Here is a 17,825-nt window from a genome sequence, read left to right as displayed (position 1 = left end):
CATTACCACAGACATAAAGAGATATTAAAAAAAACAGGTTGCAGACAGCTCGGAGTCACACTTTAATTTTCTTTCCCTTTAACTTCTAGCAATAATAATTAGCTTTTCTAATCACAAGACCATTGGTACCAGAAGCATGGAGATAGTCTGAAGCAGTGTATTTTTGCTGAAAAGTGACTTCAGAGAAAATCTTACTGTCATTTAACTTGTGTAATACCTAAATGCACAATATCACCTCATAAACAAATAGTCATACCACAGATCATTGGGTAAAGTTCCCCATCAAACAAAAGTCCACACCTTGTGTCTTGAAACAGCCATTTTACACAGTTTCTCGCTTCAGAATGGACAAATGAGTGAATTGGATTATTGTCCTTTTTATCCTGAAACGTCGGTTTGCAATGGCTTAAATACTGGAATTTCTGGCTACCTTTCTTTGATCATGACCGGTTTATAATGTGTTGAGTGCTGTCTTTTCCCTTGCAGCAATGATTCATCCATAATCAAACAAAATCACGACACGAGTGCCGACAATATTTTAAAGTTCATTCATAGAATGTGGCTGCCATTGGCTAGGCCAGCACATCCCAAATTTCCCTTGAGAATAAGGTGGTGAGCTGCCTTCTTGAACTGCCGCAGTCCATGTGGTGTAGGTGCACTCACTGTGCTGTTCAGGAGGGAGCGCCAAGATTTTGACTCCCAAAAAATCTCCACGTATGGCTGTTGAATGAGTCTTCCTGCTGGCAATGTGCATTGCGAAAACCGCCGCTCATAAATGGGAGATGATTGCCTTTTACATCCATAACAGTCATTGGAATACAAATCAACATTCTTCACTCCACAAGAGCAAATTCAGGCCCTTACAATCTCACCTTTTTCTTCAGGTTAAAGTTCTCAATGATATGTTATGTGAGTTGGTTCAGCGTTGACTGCAACTGGATGCAGTGAAACTAGAAACAGGCTTCCGACACAGGAGATGGTCCAACACTGTTTTATTGAACTTGCTGATTGCTGTACATAATCTGCTGTGGGTTGACACTCTATTAATCTAACTGATAACCTCCTACTGGCTTGACCAGACTAGCTCTCTACCACATGGAGATGGTGCTCACTGGCTTGTGCACTCTAACTATCTCAATAGCTGTGTCCTGTGAGGGAGCGAGAGTCTTAATGCCCTGTGTGCTTTATAGTGGTGGTGTCCTGTCTGGTGATTGGTTCTTCTGTGTCATGTGTGTTCATTGGTTATCCTGTGTTTCAATCACTGCCTGTCTGCATCTCATTATATACATGAGTGGATATTATGACATCTCCCCTTTTTAAAATAAATTTTGGAACGTGGCAGTATATACATGCATGACTTTGTACAAGTGGTGAGTGAATGAACATATGTACATGGGAAGGTGTCTATCGTGCAGATACAGAGCAAACTGAACAAAATTTACAAGATTTAAGTCTATAGATTCAGTCTTTGTGGCGGGCGGCGAATTCTTGTCGATCGCCTCAGAGGTGGAGGGGGGGACGCCGGCAACTGAACAGGCGGGATTGCTGCCATTTCCATGGCCACGTGGGGCGAGATGTCCTGAGGCGGCATGATGACATGCGGAGAAGTGCGGTCAGGTGGTGGGCAGGGAATTTTGTGCAGCGCCCTCCTGTTGCACCGTAGAATGGAGCCATCAGCCAGTTGAACAATGGAAGACCTGGGGGCAGCCTGTCTGACGACAACAGCCGGGGCTGACAAGCCTCCCTCAGGTAACTGGATGCGAAGAACATCTTCTGGAGCCAGCGCAGGCAGATCCGTGGCATGAGCATCATACGTGATCTTCTGCTCGTCCCTGGGTCGCTGCACTTTCTGCAGCACCGTGAGGTGGTCAAGCTCTGGAACATGGATGGCTGGAACAGTTGTCCTCAGGTTGCGGTTCATGAGCAGCTGTGCCGGAGACAAACCAGTCGACAGAGGGGTTGCCCTGTATGCCAACAGCGCCAGGTTGAAATCCGAGGCTGAGTCTGCAGCCTTGCACAGCAACCGCTTGACAATATGGACCCCTTTTTCGGCCTTCCCATTTGATTGCGGGTAATGGGGACTGGATGTGATATGCCTGAAGTGGTAGGATCGTGCAAAGTCGGACCACTCTTGGCTGTAGAAACATGGACCGTTGTCACTCATTATGTGAGTGGTATCCCGTGCCTGGCAAAAGTCTCTTTGCAGGCTTTGATGACTGACTTGGACGTGAGGTCCGACAGTTTCACCACTTCCGGGTAGCTGGAGAAGTAGTCGACCAAGAGCACGTAATCACGCCCATTTGTGTGAAAGAGGTCTATCCCCACCTTGGACCATGGAGAAGTCACGATCTCGTGCTGTTGCAGTGTTTCCTTGGCCTGAACTAGTTGAAATTTCTGGTAATGTTGTGCAGTTGAGAACCGTGTAGGCAATGTCCTGGCTGATGCCAGGCCAGTAAACTGCCTGCCGAGCTCTGCATCGACATTTCTCGACCCCAAGGTGACCCTCATGGATCTGCCTGAGCACCATGGTTTGCATGCTTTGGGGAATGACGAATCTATCTAGTTTAAGAAGGATCCCCTCAATTGTGGTGTTTGGTGCTCTGGTGCACAGATGAGCCAACACAGTTGTATGTGGTACAACTCTATTTTATTTTAACTCTTATAATACAGTTCGTTCTGGATACTCTGCACGTGCTGTCTCCCTGAGTGTGTCGTGTAGCAGGTCTGCCCTGGTCCTCCTCTCCAGCTAATACTGACCGCCAGGTGTCGTGTTTGTGCTTTTATATCTTTCTGTGATTGGTTGTGGTGGTGTGTGTTCTGATTTGTCTGTTGGTGTGTCTATCATGATGTGTGTGTTTGAATATCATGACATCCCCCCTTTTTACAAAGATATGTGCCTACGTGGTTAGAAATATAGTCGTGTCGTGAGTGCATCTAAGAGTGTGTGCGTGTGTTGTGTACAGCATGTGTATATGATGTAACTATTTACATGGGGCGATGTCGGGTGCGTCACACTAACAAGGTTGTACCATAACAAAACATGAATGCGAGAAAAAAAAAAAACTTGAACAGTGGTCCGGTCAGATGATATCTGGAACGATAAACAACAACAGGTTATAATACAGAAGTGTTTGACTTTTTGAACGTATGAACAGCGTTATAAGTCCAGTCTAATGGGTGACCGTCTCAAGAATAGGCTGGTCCTCAAGCCGGTTCAGCTGTGGAGATTTGGGTTCACACTGGTTCACCTTGGACTGTTGGAGGTGATGCTGTTGCCGAAGTCTCTACTTTTCCATTTGTTGTACTTCGTGCAGTGCTTGGTTTTTCATTCGTGCAAATATAACATTCAACATCTTTGTTAGTGTTGCCTTGGCTGTGGTTTGGTTCTGGTGGCGATGGAAGGGGCACGATCCGTGGCATCTCCACGAAGTCATCCTTGGGAACCAGTGGAGGATCCGGCGTGTGCGTACGGTTCAGTTGCGAGCGTGGAAGGTGGCGCAAAGCTCGCTGATTGCGCCCACGCACCAATCCATCCGCCCTGCATGCCAGGAACAAGGTGGAGTCTTTTTTCTTTTTATGTTTGTGGTGGACGGCATCTTGTAGCCGATGGGTCGTTGCCATCGAAGTAGCACCATCACTAATATCATGCAAGGCGATGACTGTGCCAGATGTGGAAGTTGGCCGAGACCGTGCACGCTGGTTCCGGCCACCTGCTGTGCCGGAAGGGCGACTCCGCAGAGAAACGTCGAAGCATGTCGCCTTGGAGAGAGAATTGTTGCTCGCATCAACGTCTGGCGATGGCGTGAATTGGTGTGTCCGTCTTGGACCGCCGGTGCTGGTCGCCACTGCCGACCCAGTGGGACTGCCACGCGATCCATTCCCTGTTGCCGTGGCATCCGCCGTCACCCTGAGGGTGCCATCACCGAGGCCGCGACACCGCCCGTCCGGAGCAAGGTCTGGCGTGCGCGAATCAGAGTCGGCGCTTGGCTGCTCCCCATCTGGAGTCCGGTCTGCCTTCCGTCGATGCCCCCCGTCCTGAGTCCCAACAGGTTCACTGGAGGCAGCCGAGATTCCCTGAAGCTGCACTTCTGGAGTCGGAACATGCAGGAATGCACCAACCAGTGGAGAGGCTCGAGCCATCGAGGGTGGAAGCGGTGCGCCGCCACCGCAGTCGTCAGTGGTCCCACCGTGATCGTCGAGTGCCTCGGTACGCACTAGGCGAGGTCTGTCACCTTGCACCTTTTGCATGGGAAGTGGGATGCTGTCGTCACTCGTCTCACATCCCGTGGATAGATCCTCATTAGCAGCTTACTGTTCACTAGGGTTGGGTAAATTGTCAGAGTTTTCATCTGATGGTGCACACCATGTCGGTGGACTGTCATTGTCTTGCCGTTGTCCTTCATTTGGGCTTTTCTTCTTTGGAATTTTAAATCTTCCCCCAGACATTGCAGAACCTTGTTTATTACCCCCAAATTCTCCCATATGTATGGTCTCGAATATAGGATCCAATGTTTCTATCGACATTGTACTATTTTCCAAAGAACATTCCGTTTCACTTTTCTTCTCAGGTACCTCATATGTATCTTTGTCTAATGTACATGCCTTCATGGTCTCTGGGTCTGATTTTGCTGGGACTGGCATGGTCACAGTCTCTCTTTTACTGTTCTCAATTGCCCACATTATACTCCCCATACATAACTGCTTAATCACTGGGGTTAGTGTGGTACAATGGATAATCGGGTCGACCTTATCTGCATCTTCACCATTAGTGGAAAGCACACTTGGTTCACTTGAAACTGCTGCGGGTTTTAAATTCGTTATCTGGCTACTCGATGTCGGTGTCCTCAGGATTCTTGCTCCAATGTTCTGCTCATTTATCAGTGGAGTGTGTATAGGTTCAATGCAATTAATGTTCCCCTCAAGGTTTGAAGAGTCATTACTGACTAACTGCTGGTCTCCGAAGTTGGGACTTTGCGGCGTTGTGTTGAAGGGAGACATTTGTCCCTGCTGTAGATATGATTCAGGTTGTGTTATTTCCATTACCTGAGGATCAATATCTTGTCCATTTTTTTGATCCGTACTAAAACACTGGCAATTCTCAGTCTGCTCCTTGCAAGTTAAACATTCAATTAATTTCTTTAGCAAATCCTCAGCATCCTTCTGTGACCGTGCAGCATTATTAATCTCTGTTCGGCTATAATGATCCTGAAGGTCAGCGCATAAACCTTTTTTCTTCGGGCTTGGAAGAGGCGATTCCTTTGGCTTGTCTTCAGTTGGGCTTGAACAGTCTTCAGCGCTGTGCCCTTCATTGTAGCATGAGAGACCGTCATGGTTATGATGCTGTGTAGTGGAGCATGGTAGGCTGTTATAGCCTTCTTGCTGTTCACGTGAGCATGGCAGACTTGCATCGTCTGCCGCTGGTTGGTCAGGAGAGGTTGCTAGACCCTCATGGTCTTGTTCCTGCAAGGACCGCACATTGGAGTCTTGCGTTGCTTCTATCGTGGAGGCTGTCCACGAGCTCTCTGTGGAGGCTTGTGACACTGGAGTCACTTCTTGTTCGTGCAAGGACTGCGCTCTGGAGTCTTGCGTTGCTTCTATCGTGGAGGCTGTCCACGCGCTCCCTGTGGAGGCTTGTGACTCTGGAGTCACTTCTTGTTCATGCAAGGACTGCGCTCTGGAGTCTTGCGTTTCTGCAATTGTGGAGTCTGTCCACGAGCTTGCTGTGGAGGCTTGTGACACTGGAGTCACTTCTGGTTCATGCGAGGACTGCGCTCTGGAGTCTTGCATGTCTTCTTTCATAGAGTCGGGAACGTTGAGCGGGACGTGGACCATGCTCTGTGTGGCAGCAGGGCGCTCTCCGTGTGCTTGCACCGCTCCCTGTCTGTTAATGTCAGGCTGCAGCATCATCCGGTACTGATAAGTTGGGACGTCATATCTGCTGGATTGAAGATCCTCAAATCCGAAAAATGAATCCGCATCTGCGTCGGATTCAATGTGGGGGCCGCCAATGTGCAACACGAAAGGTTCGTCCGAGTCATAGTCGTATAGGACCACGGAGCTATCATTGGGCTCGCGAGGTCCGGAAACACTGTAAAGGTCGTCATCGAAGTATTCGAGGTCGGAATCATCGGCTTGTGCGTAGGTAACTGCTTGTCGGAGTGTTCTTCGGAGGTCAAATTCATCTCCTGGGTCAATTTGCGGCAATGTGCTGTCATTCCAGGTGAGGGAAGGTTGTTTTACAGCTTTAACAGATTTTTGTTTTTTTTGATTTGGGACGTTTCCCTTTTAAATTGGATTTGGGACGTTTCCCCTTTAAATTGCTGCGGTCCGGGGCCTCTGACATCCTGACGCTCGGTATGTAGCACGTAGGAAGCGACTGTGCATGCTCAGATCGCTGTTCCTTTACCGATGGCCGTTTTCTTGACTGCGCATGCGCAGCATCTCGCGCATGCGCAAACAAAACTTCCGGTTCTGCGCACTGCTCGCGTAACTGTGCTAGCGTGATACCTTTAGCAAGATGGCCGCCGACCTCGACCCAGCCCTCTCTCAGGCCCGGGATTTCGGCCTCTGGGAATTTGGGCTCCGGGATCCCAGCCACGAGGTGAGTACTGCCGCTTTTCTTACCTTTACTTGTCGATTGGATTGCGTTTTCTTCACAGTACTTGGAGAATTTGTCCAGGACTGCCTGGTAATCGTACCTTTGCTGCCTCCTGAAGAACCTGAACCTTGTGAATATTTCTCTTGCCCTTGCACCGGCGATGGTGAGGAGAAATTCAATTTTTTCGCTATCATCCATGTCTTGGAGTTCAGCTGCCACCAGGAACAATTCGAACACTTGCCGGAATCGCCGCCAGTTTTCGCGGAGATCGCCGTAGCACTGGAGCGGCTGCGGAACCGGGAGCTCTATCATTTTGCCTGGGCACTGCTGGTTGTCTGTGTACACTGAGGTATGCTGGCAGGTATTGATCCACTCCTGTACCATGTGGTGTTGGGTGCTCTGGTGCACAGATGAGCCAATACAGTTGTATGTGGTACAACTCTATTTTATTTTAACTCTTATATACAGTTCGTTCTGGATACTCTGCACGTGCTGTCTCCCTGAGTGTGTCGTGTAGCAGGTCTGCCCTGGTCCTCCTCTCCAGCTAATACTGACCACCAGGTGTCGTGTTTGTGCTTTTATATCTTTCTGTGATTGGTTGTGGTGGTGTGTGTTCTGATTTGTCTGTTGGTGTGTCTATCATGATGTGTGTGTTTGAATATCATGACATCAACTACCGTTAACTCGTCCTTAACGTTGAAGAACTGGGGGCACAAGCCCTTTTGCCAGCCATGGGCGAGGTGTTGCATCACGCGCTGCAGTAGAGGATCTTTGACAGTTTCTTCGCGTATCTGGACAACTCGTTCATCAGTGGCTGGGAGGTTGCTGGCACACAACTGCACCTGTGCCTCAATGTGGTGAATGAAGTCGCCCTGTTCACACGGCGTGGTGATGGATTGGGACAGGGCATCCGCGATGATTAGCTCCTTACGCGGTGTGTCGACGAATTCGAAGTCATATTGGCAGAGACGAAGAAGAATTTGCTGCAGCCGAGGTGTCATGTCGTTTAAATCCTGCTGGATTATGTGGACTAAAGGCCTGTGGTCTGTTTCCACCGTGAACTTTGGCAGACCATATACGTAGTCATGAAACTTGACTATTCCTGTCAGGAGACCCAAGCACTCCTTTTCGATCTGGGCATACCGTTGTTCGGTCGGAGTCATGGGCCTGGATGCATATGCCACTGGAGCCCAGGACGAGGAGTCGTCACGCTGGAGGAGCACCGCCCCAATGCTGTCCTGGCTTGCGTCGGTGGATATCTTGGTATCCTTGGTTGGGTCAAAGAACGCCAGTACTGGGGCTGTGGTGAGCTTCGCCTTCAGCTCAAGCCACTCCGCTTGATGTGTGGGAAGCCATTGGAACACTGTCGACTTTTTAACGAGATGCCAGAGGGCTGTGGTCTGGGATGCCATGTTGGGAATTAATTTTCGGAGAAAATTTACCATCCCGAGGAAACGGAGGACCGCCTTTTTGTCCTCTGGGGTCTTCATGGCATTGATTGCCAGCACCGTGTCAGCGTCAGGTTGCACACCCTGCTGTGAAATGTGGTCGCCCAGAAACTTGATAGCGGACCGCCCAAACGAGCATTTGGCCCTGTTGAGCTGTTGCCATTTTCATGAATCCTCCGGAAAACATGTTTGAGGCGGGCGATGTGATCCTCGGGCGTCGTGGACCAGATGATCGCGTCGTCCACATAGACTCGCATCCCATCGATGCCCTCCATTATTTGCTCCATTATGCGATTAAATACTCCGGAAGCTGAGATGATACCAAAAGACATGCGGTTGTAGCAATACTTGCCGAACGGAGTGTTAAACGTGCACAGCTTCCGACTGGATTCATCCAGCTGTACCTGCCAGAAACTGCGGGAGGCGTCCAGCTTGGTAAAGAATTTGGCGTGAGCCATCTCACAGGTTAATTCTTCACGCTTCGGGATCGGGTAGTGCTCTCACATTATGTTGCGATTCAGGTCTTTGGGATCAATGCAAATGTGGAGTTCACCAGAGGGTTTCTTGACGCAGACCATGGAGCTGACCCAGTCTGTTGGTTCCGTGACCTTTGAGATGATGCCCTGGTCTTGGAGCTCTCGTAGCTGTGTTCTCAGACGATCCTTGAGGGGATCCGGCACCCGGCGTGGTGCATAGATGACTGGGATGGCATTCGGCTTGAGCAATATCTTGTAGCGATATGGGAGCGTCCCCATCCCATTAAATACATTGTGGTATTGTGTGAGAATGTCGTCTATCTCAGCCTGGAGATTCACATTGGGCGAGGCCCTCGCCAGTATCGAGGACCTGGCATGGACTAGCTGGACCAGATTTAGGAGTTTGCATGTGCGAGCACCGAGCAGGGATGCCTTGTCAGGCCGGACGATCTTGAATCTTTACGTCGCCTTGATTGCCTTGTGAGAGACACCTAGCTGACATGATCCACTGGCTGCTATGGCATTACCATTGTAGTCAAGGAGCTGGCAGGCTGGTGGAAGAATGCTAGGTTGGTCTCGGATGCTGTCGAGGTCCGACTGTGATATGAGGTTTGCAGACGCGCCGGTGTCCAATTTAAATCGGATGCAACACTGGTTGACCATGATGACAGTACAGGCTTTCCACACTGTAGACATCGCCTTCCTTTGGCTGGACATTGCCGCTTTAAATGGGCGAAGCCACAATTTGGACACGTCATGACGCTGAAGTCAGCGCGTTCTGTACGCCATCGCGCATGCGCAGTGCGGTCGGCCGACGTTCGCATTAGGGTCTTCGGTCTCATCGCCCACCCGGTCGTGGCGCACAGGCGTAGTGACCCAGGAAAAGCGCGCGAAACGGCCACTCTCCTCGATGCTCAGGCCTTGCATATTTGCGATGGCCTGCACCCTTTCTGCCTCGTGGGAGGCCAGTTTTGCAGTTTCTGCCGCCCTGATGCGGGAGTAGCGATTTCTGGCATGCTCATGGACAACGCACGTTTCAATGGCGACGGAGAGGGTCAACTGTTTGATTTTGAGGAGCTGCTCCCACAGGGAGTCGGACTGGACCCCGAAAACGATCTGATCCTGGATCATGGAATCAGCCGTCGAGTCATAATTACATGACTGCGCTCGGATGCGGAGATGGGTCAAGAAGGACTGAAAAGGTTCATCCTTACCCTGAAGCCTCTGTTGGAAGATGTACCGTTCAAAGCTCTCATTCACCCCAATTTGGCAGTGGCTGTCGAATTTCAGCAGAACTGTCTTGAACTTCGTCTTGTCTTCGCCATCGGCAAACGTGAGCGAGTTATAGATGTAGATGGCTTGATCTCCCGCAGTCGACAGGTACAGCGCGATCTTTCTGGCATCCGATGCTGCTGCAAGGTCGGAGGCCTCGATCTACAGGAGGAACTTCTGTTTGAAGACTTTCCAGTTGGCGCCGTGGTTGCCGGAGATCCGGAGTTGCGAAGGAGGCTGGGTGTTTTCCATGCCGCTGGATGGCTGCTTGCTGGTCATTGCAGATTCACTCGAGGTAGGTTTGTTAGAATTAATAGCTCCCTGGTACCATGATGTGTTATGTGAGTTGGTTCAGCATTGACTGCAACTGGATGCAGTGAAACTAGAAACAGGCTTACGACACAGGAGATGGTCCAACACTGTTTTATTGAACTTCCTGATTGCTGTACATAATCTTCTGTGGGTTGACACTCTATTAATCTAACTGATAACCTCCTGCTGGCTTGACCAGACTAGCTCTCTACCACATGGAGATGGTGCTCACTGGCTTGTGCACTCTAACTATCTCAGTAGCTGTGTCCTGTGAGAGAGCGAGAGTCTTAATGCCCTGTGGGCTTTATAGTGGTGGTGTCCTGTCTGGTGATTGGTTGTTCTGTGTCATGTGTGTTCATTGGTTATCCTGTGTGTCAATCACTGCCTGTCTGCATCTCATTATATACATGAGTGGATATTATGACACTCAGATCAAAAGAAATGTTCTGAATTCCTTGTTAATTCCGAATCATTATTCTATTCACAGGAGGATGAGTGAAGATGTGATTTGCTACTGCTTTCAGTGCAGTTTGGAAAGGTGATCAAGGAGTTCTGGTTCTACAAGCAATGTAATCTCCAGAAGCACTTTATTATTAATGACTGAGCATTGTTTGCAGTGTCAGCTTTGACACAGCAGTAGCACTCTCATCTCAGAGTCAGATGGGGGTGGATTTAAGCCCCACTCAAGAGACTTGAGTATCTAATTCTGGGCCTACAGTCCAGTGCAGTACTGAGGGAACAATGTAGATTTAGAAAACTGCCAACAAAATGTTAAACTGAGGCCCCATCACGCCTACCACTTGAGAGAAAAACTCTCCGATTGTCTTATCCCTCAACCAGCAACAGTAAAAAGAAAATCAGATTCATTCCTATTTATGAGACCTTGTTGCATGCAATAAGGCTGCTGAACATTGACTACATTTTAAAAGTGCTTTGGAGCATTTTCAGAAGGTTCTGTTGTGCAGGGTGTTGCAACCAGGGGCTGGTTTAGCACACTGGGCTAAATCGTTGGCTTTTAAAGCAGACCAAGCAGGCCAGCAGCATGGTTCAATTCCCGTAGCAGCCTCCCCGAACAGGCGCTGGAATGTGGCGACTAGGGGCTTTTCACAGTAACTTCATTGAAGCCTACTTGTGACAATAAGCGATTTTCATTTCATCTGTGCACGCCTCTACGTTTGTATTGTTGTAAAGTGAAAGGTGGGTAAATGTACCCCAACTGACCTTGACTAGTTTGCAGTAACCCTTTTTAACTCAGGTGCGTTACGCGGTGACATAGACAATGGGGACGAGAATTAGGCCCAACACAACGTTGTTGAATACTTCATCATGGAAAAACAACATTTATTAGACTCTACTTTTACACTTTAATTAAACTCAATCAAACTCGGTCAATCTCTTCACAGGACTCTTCCGTAAATAGTCTTAAATCTCAAAGTAAACAGTCTCAAATCTGCACTAGCTATCTACTTTCGACACATGCGTCCGAGGATTTGCTACCCTATCCAGAGGTCCCTATCACTGTATTTGAACTGTTTGTCTGAAAACGCTGGTAATACCCATTCAATAAGGCTGGGACAGGCTGTTCCTTGGACTTTGAGGGTTGGCTGATGTTTCAGGATCTGCAGTCGTCGATTTGGGTTCCCGATTCATCTAGGGCTGGTTCTGGTTTTTGGGTCATCCCACCAGGGTTGCCTTCTGTATCTGGTCAGGCTGATGATGCTTGCAACGAGCCACAAGGAGTGGAGATGCTGTGCTCCTCGACTGCCGATTGAAGGTACTCTCTAGAGATGCCGTTGAAGAGGTGCAAATTGCAGAGAGTTGGGGCTCCAGGTTGCCTCTTCTATCCCTCTCTTCGCACTCTTTTCCAAGATTCTGTGTCTGTGTCCAATATTACATACATGGAAGATAGGAGCAGGAGGAGGCCTTTTGGCCCTTCGAGCCTGCTCCTCCGTTTGTCATGATCATGGCTGATTATCCAACAGGAAGGTGACTGTTTTCCATATTTGGAGATTGCAGAACATGGTTTTGAACCTTGAACTGTCAAGTGCTGTCCTTGTCACGCTATGCTTCTGGCTTTCTACTGAGCTGGGTGCCACCAAGTCTGCATAGAATTCTTCTAATATAGCAGTTTCACTGGAAGTTCGTTCTGAAACAAGGTGGTCAGTAGCAGCGGACCAGGCAGCTCCAGGCCTGTCTGGTTTATACGGGAAGTTGAGTGTCCAAGACCTGGCTGCATGAACACTGTCTGTTCCAGCTCTGCAGTTTACAAATTGCAGGCTCCGGCTTGGTTTAAACTTGGCTTCCACATTTCAAGTTTTTATCCATGTTCATGAAAAAATGTTAATATTTTTGTAACTATCCTGGAGATCATGGATCGCCTGACCACAATATTGGTGCTGCGTGGATTAGCTACACTTCCATATTTGAAATTAATGTTTCTGCCCACTGCATGTAGCCACATTCAGCCTTTTTATTATTTTCACATTGGTATTCAGCCTGACTTCAATTTAAAATAATACATTTGGTATTCCTAATCGTTCTGTGAGGTGCCATATTATAGCGAGATAGCTTAAAAAGTTTGGCATGTTTCATTGTCAAATGATCATTGTTATATTCACAAATTTAAATATGTCCCAGAGTTAAATTTAGAGCATTTACCAGAATGATGTCTCAGTAGAATTAATTTTGGGTGTAAGTACAGACTTCCTCATTTTGCAGGAAATACCCTTTATATTAATATTTCACAATTGACACAGGTCTTATTGATCTGCATAATGCAATAAGGGTTTCTAAAGGCAGAATCTGATTTCTCTTAATTACTAATTACACGAAAAGCAGTTTATCGACACTTTTCCTGATAGTATTGAGCTTGAAAATGTGCAGCTATCCCTTTTTCATCAGGCGTCACTGCAGTTTAAGTTAAATCATTTTTAAAAATCTTTCTCATTCGCTTCACTTTAGGTCTTGGCATACACTTCCAGGGCACCAATTTCCTTCTGGTGTCTCAAGCAGGCATCCAGTCTAAAGATATAAGCCTTGCCAGAAATTGTTGGCAGGTAATTCAAGTAATTTGAACAATACAACTTTGGACTCGTCCTTACCTGAAATTCGCACATGTATTCCCAGCAATGGACTTTGGATAATTGGGAAGTGCAGATGTTTCTTGCTGCTTAACCAAATGATGCTGAACCAAAATGACACCTTCTGCCATCACCCCACTTGGCATCATTTCACTCAGCATAGGGCCAGAACAGGTTTGAATGATTCAGTTGCTGAATGGTGAATCTTCCTGACGAGGAGTCTCATTACATATATCTGGATTTCTGTGATGCCGCCAATGCCTGAGGGTACCTACCAGGGACATAAAGAGCAGAAAAAGACAAATCACAAGCCACTTTCTGTTTCAAGTGCAGGAACAGCTCAGGTTATTTTTGGACAAACTGCTTGTTACTGAGACGACATTCAACTAAACATGTTATTACAGATGCTTTTACTCCCTGGTGCTTGTTTTTTGGGTAACCAAAAAAATTAAGTCAACAAATTGAAGGATAAATTAAAAGGCAGTCCCTTAAACGGATGTGCATTAAAGTCAACAGAATCTCGAAGAAAACTTGACACATTAAAACAAAATGTGATTGAAGGGGGTCGATAAAACACCACAGTCTGCGCGGTGCCCACTGGTCACGGAAGACCTCGATCATACCGGTGGACCAGGGGGACCCGGCAGAGGACATAGCCGCAGCAGAGGTGCAGGCGGTCAGGATGGACAACCCTCCTCCACAGCCTGTACTTATTAATGATCAGCTTGACCAGACCTGAGAGAAGACAAACAAGGTGGTCCTCCTCCCTTCCCAACCCCATCCGCACCGGGCACCTGAAGATCAGGTGTATAGGCGGAAGTAACAGATTTTTCAGAAAACCAAACAGTGGGTGCAGCCTAGGGCATAGTGACACATTGGTTGGCACTGCTGCCTCACAGCGCCAGGGGCCCAGGTTCGATTCCTCAGCCTTGGGTGACTGCCTGTGTGGAGTTTGCACCGACTCAATTTGTCTGCGTGGGTTTCCTCTGGGTGCTCCAGTTCCCTCCTGCAATCCAAAGATGTGCAGGTTAAGCGGATTGGCCATGCCAAATTTCCCCTTTATGACAGGGGCGGTTTATCACAGGGCTAAATCACTGGCTTTGAAAGCAGACCAAGGCAGGCCAGCAGCACGGTTCAATTCCCGTAACAGCCTCCCCGAACAGGCGCCGGAATGTGGCGAGTAGGGGCTTTTCACAGTAACTTCATTGAAGCCTACTTGTGACAATAAGCGATTTTCATTTTCATTTCAATGACCACCTCATGTGCACATCTTTGGACATGGAGGGGAAATTTGGCATGGCCAATCCACTAAACCATGATCAATGAGCAGGGTTACAGGGATAGCGTGGGGGAGTGGGCCTAGGTAGGGTGCTCTTCAGAGGGGTTGTGCAGACTCAATAGGCCGAATGGCCTCCATCTGCACTGTCGGAATTCTATGAATTCTAAGTTACAAGTGTGTGGTCCATGGACTCCGCAAAGCCATAAAAGATACAGGCATCTTGGGAGTCTGTGAACCAATGCAACCTATGGTTTCATGGGACTGCTGCATGAAACAATCTTTACCCCAGGCCGCCAATGGTAAGAAGGACTCCTGCATAGAGAGCCTTCGACCAAGGCCCTCCACTGCCACATGGCAACAAGGCACATTTGGATGGTCAGCAAAGGCAAGGAGGTGAAAGGTGTGCAGCTGCAGCCCATACAGGAAGCCCCGCCATGCCGTGCTAAAGGGCAATAGGGCATCTTTGCAAGGCGACTCAGATAGTGGGGCACCAACACGTTAGGGAGGGCTTGGGGCCAATGTGAAGTTCCGTCCGAGCAGGGATACACTCGGACGGCAGTCCATCGCACACCTGAGTGTCCTCGAGACCGCATGTGCCATCAGGACAGAGCAGCACCATTTCCAGGTGTTGGATTGGCATTGGGTGTGAGCTGGATGCCCACCAGCACCAAACACATCAGTTCAAAAGGGGTCATCCAGCCCATTCCTCCATCACCTATCATGTCCCTGATTCGCCCCAGCAGCCACAGCCCTCCTTTCCGCCAGCCACCTGAAGTTGTAGTGGAGATGTGGAATCTTTATTAGTGACTCCCTGTTGACATCCGCTATCTCTGTTGTGGAGCGCTGCAGAGAGAGGCAACCGCTCTCCCGACTTTGCTTAAGTCCTGGTTAAAGATGGGTAATGCCTGTAAGGAGTTAAGAAGACCCCGCCAGGTCTATGAACAGGAGCTGCACATCATAATTCAGGCTGTAGACTTAGTGGAAACCAGACATGACCAGAGCACACCATCTAGGAAGGAGCTCAACGTAAATGTGTCCCTGCAGGGTCTGAAGGCTGGCGGTCGCTATCTGGGTGTGGAAACACAGCAGTACCTGGCCATACTCCCTAAGCAAGAGACTCAGAACCTCAGCAACGACCCTGTGCAACTTTTTGTCCACCACCATCATGTGAATTTTTGTGACGAACTCTGGAGGAGGGTGTCAAAGTAACCAGCTGGTACCACAGTATGGAGCTGATCAGTTGGTTTATGATCAACACTTGACCCCTAGGAGTCAGTCCTGTCCAGCTTTTCATGTGAGCAGTGATTTTGGCCTTGATCTTGCCTCCAGCAGGCTGGGAAAATGCTACTCTGCAACTTTAAGTTCACTGAAAGGGCACAATAGCACTAAGGAAATATTTGGCATTTCTGTTTTGATTTGTTTTTCTGTAACCATTTGTCCTTTCTTAAATCTTTCTGCCAACTATTCTTAAAAAATATAATGCCGCCCCCGACTCCCCAGAGGACTATTGGTAATATCATTTCCCCAAAGCATCAAGGGCAGAACTTTTAAATGCCTTTGTTAGCAAGCCTATAGCTATGCGAGCCCTAAAAATGAGAGGAGAGTTACTTTGGACCAGCTCCAGGACACATTCTCAGTTCCATAGTACTTACCAGCAGACAGAGTGATGATGGGAAGAATTTCATTGTGATTTTGTGTCAGGAGAGTGGCTTCAATAGTGATCTCTGCAGAAGCAACTTCTGATAATCACGGATGAGACAGGCAAAATGGAACAATTTGGTGAAGGTAGTTTTGTGAACTCATGCTCCAAGCAAGGACCACAGCTCTGAATCCATAACTGCAACTGTGCAGTTTTTCAGTAATTTTCAGTAATTTTCACACTGGAAAACCAAATGGACACTGAAAATGGGAGGAATCTTGGTCCTGGACAAAAAGTGTAGAAGTTCCATGCATCCAATTAACAAGTGGCTTATTCCCGCTCTCAATAATTAAAGGTACGGGGACAGGGGCATATTCCACATAGGGCTGGATTCTCCGCGGCGCAATGCCGGCAGAGATATTCGCGATGGGGCGGAGGATCCAGCACCGTCAGAAAAAACAGGACACCGATCCGGTTCAGATGCTCCAGTCCTCCACTGGTGGCGGTATCGAGGTTCCCACCCTGCGTCAGCGGGAGAATGCAAATAGTTCAGATTGACCCACTTGCATCCTATTAATGGGCTGAACATTAGATTCTCTAAGCCTGCGTGGTTCTCCGGTCCTCTGAGCCTACCCTCGACCAGGGCAGCCGCAGACTGAGTCTGCAGCCCCACGGGAGTATCCCGACCGGCTGGACCAGGTTAGTTCCATGCCATTGGGAATTCGGCCGGTCGGGAGTGGAGAATGTCAGAGCGGGTCTCTGGCAATGGCCTCCGGCGGCGCGGCGTACCCTCCGGTGACACCGCTTTTCGGGGCCCGGAGAATTGGCAAACCGGCGCTGGTCCCGATTTCCGCGTCAAACTGGATTCTCCGCCCCGATGCCGGCCGCGATTTCGGCGTTGGGGTGCGGAGAAACCAGCCCCTTGAACAAAGTACTCTGTGATCTGAGGTTGTAGTGGAGAGGGGAAAGTCTTTGTGAACCGAGAGGACAGAGAAATTGCTTTGTTGAAAAATGAAATAATGGCCTGGCTTGTCTGTTGCATATAGATCACGCCAAATCCTATTTACCTCCGCTATCTGCTTTTACATTATCAATCAATCATGCTGTAAAAAGTATTGAAAACATAAAATGCACTATTATTAATGTAATGTAAAAATGCAATGCAAATATTAAATTTCTTTCTGGAGAAGAACGCCATTGGACGCCCCGAAATATGTGAACAGCAAGCATCTCAGCTGAAGTCTATTGATCTTGAATGGCCAATTCTCATTCTTAAAAGAGACACAGCACCGAACTTTAATGTCCTGGTTAAAATTACCTCACTAATCACAGATAGATGATCAAAACTTCCATATGGCTCACCTGCTGTAGCCAAGTGAGGCATTAGAGAGTCTGTTCCACGTATGTCATACTCAGGTCTCCTAGTATGGCCATTTGTAAAGTCCTGTCATTGATAAATTGGAAAGACAGATCACATTTCTAACCTAATCATTCATGCAATAGTCCCCAATTCATTATTAATCTGAATCTGCCAGTTGTGTGCTTCAGAAAGCATAATGTGAAAATCCAAGAATTATTATGGTGCTTTTATACGCTGCTTGGAGTAGACTTGAGAATCAGGCTTTATTAAGGACATAATATATTTTCAAGGTAGTGAACGGGATGGGAACAATAAGAAACAGGCAAGAAATTCAGCCAGAAAAAATAAAGAAGCTCAATAA

Source organism: Scyliorhinus torazame, chromosome 1 (assembly GCF_047496885.1).
Source record: "Scyliorhinus torazame isolate Kashiwa2021f chromosome 1, sScyTor2.1, whole genome shotgun sequence".
Classification (NCBI taxonomy): Eukaryota; Metazoa; Chordata; class Chondrichthyes; order Carcharhiniformes; family Scyliorhinidae; genus Scyliorhinus; species Scyliorhinus torazame.
The sequence above is the reverse complement of the archived record's forward strand: the minus strand, read 5'-3'. Positions refer to the sequence as shown.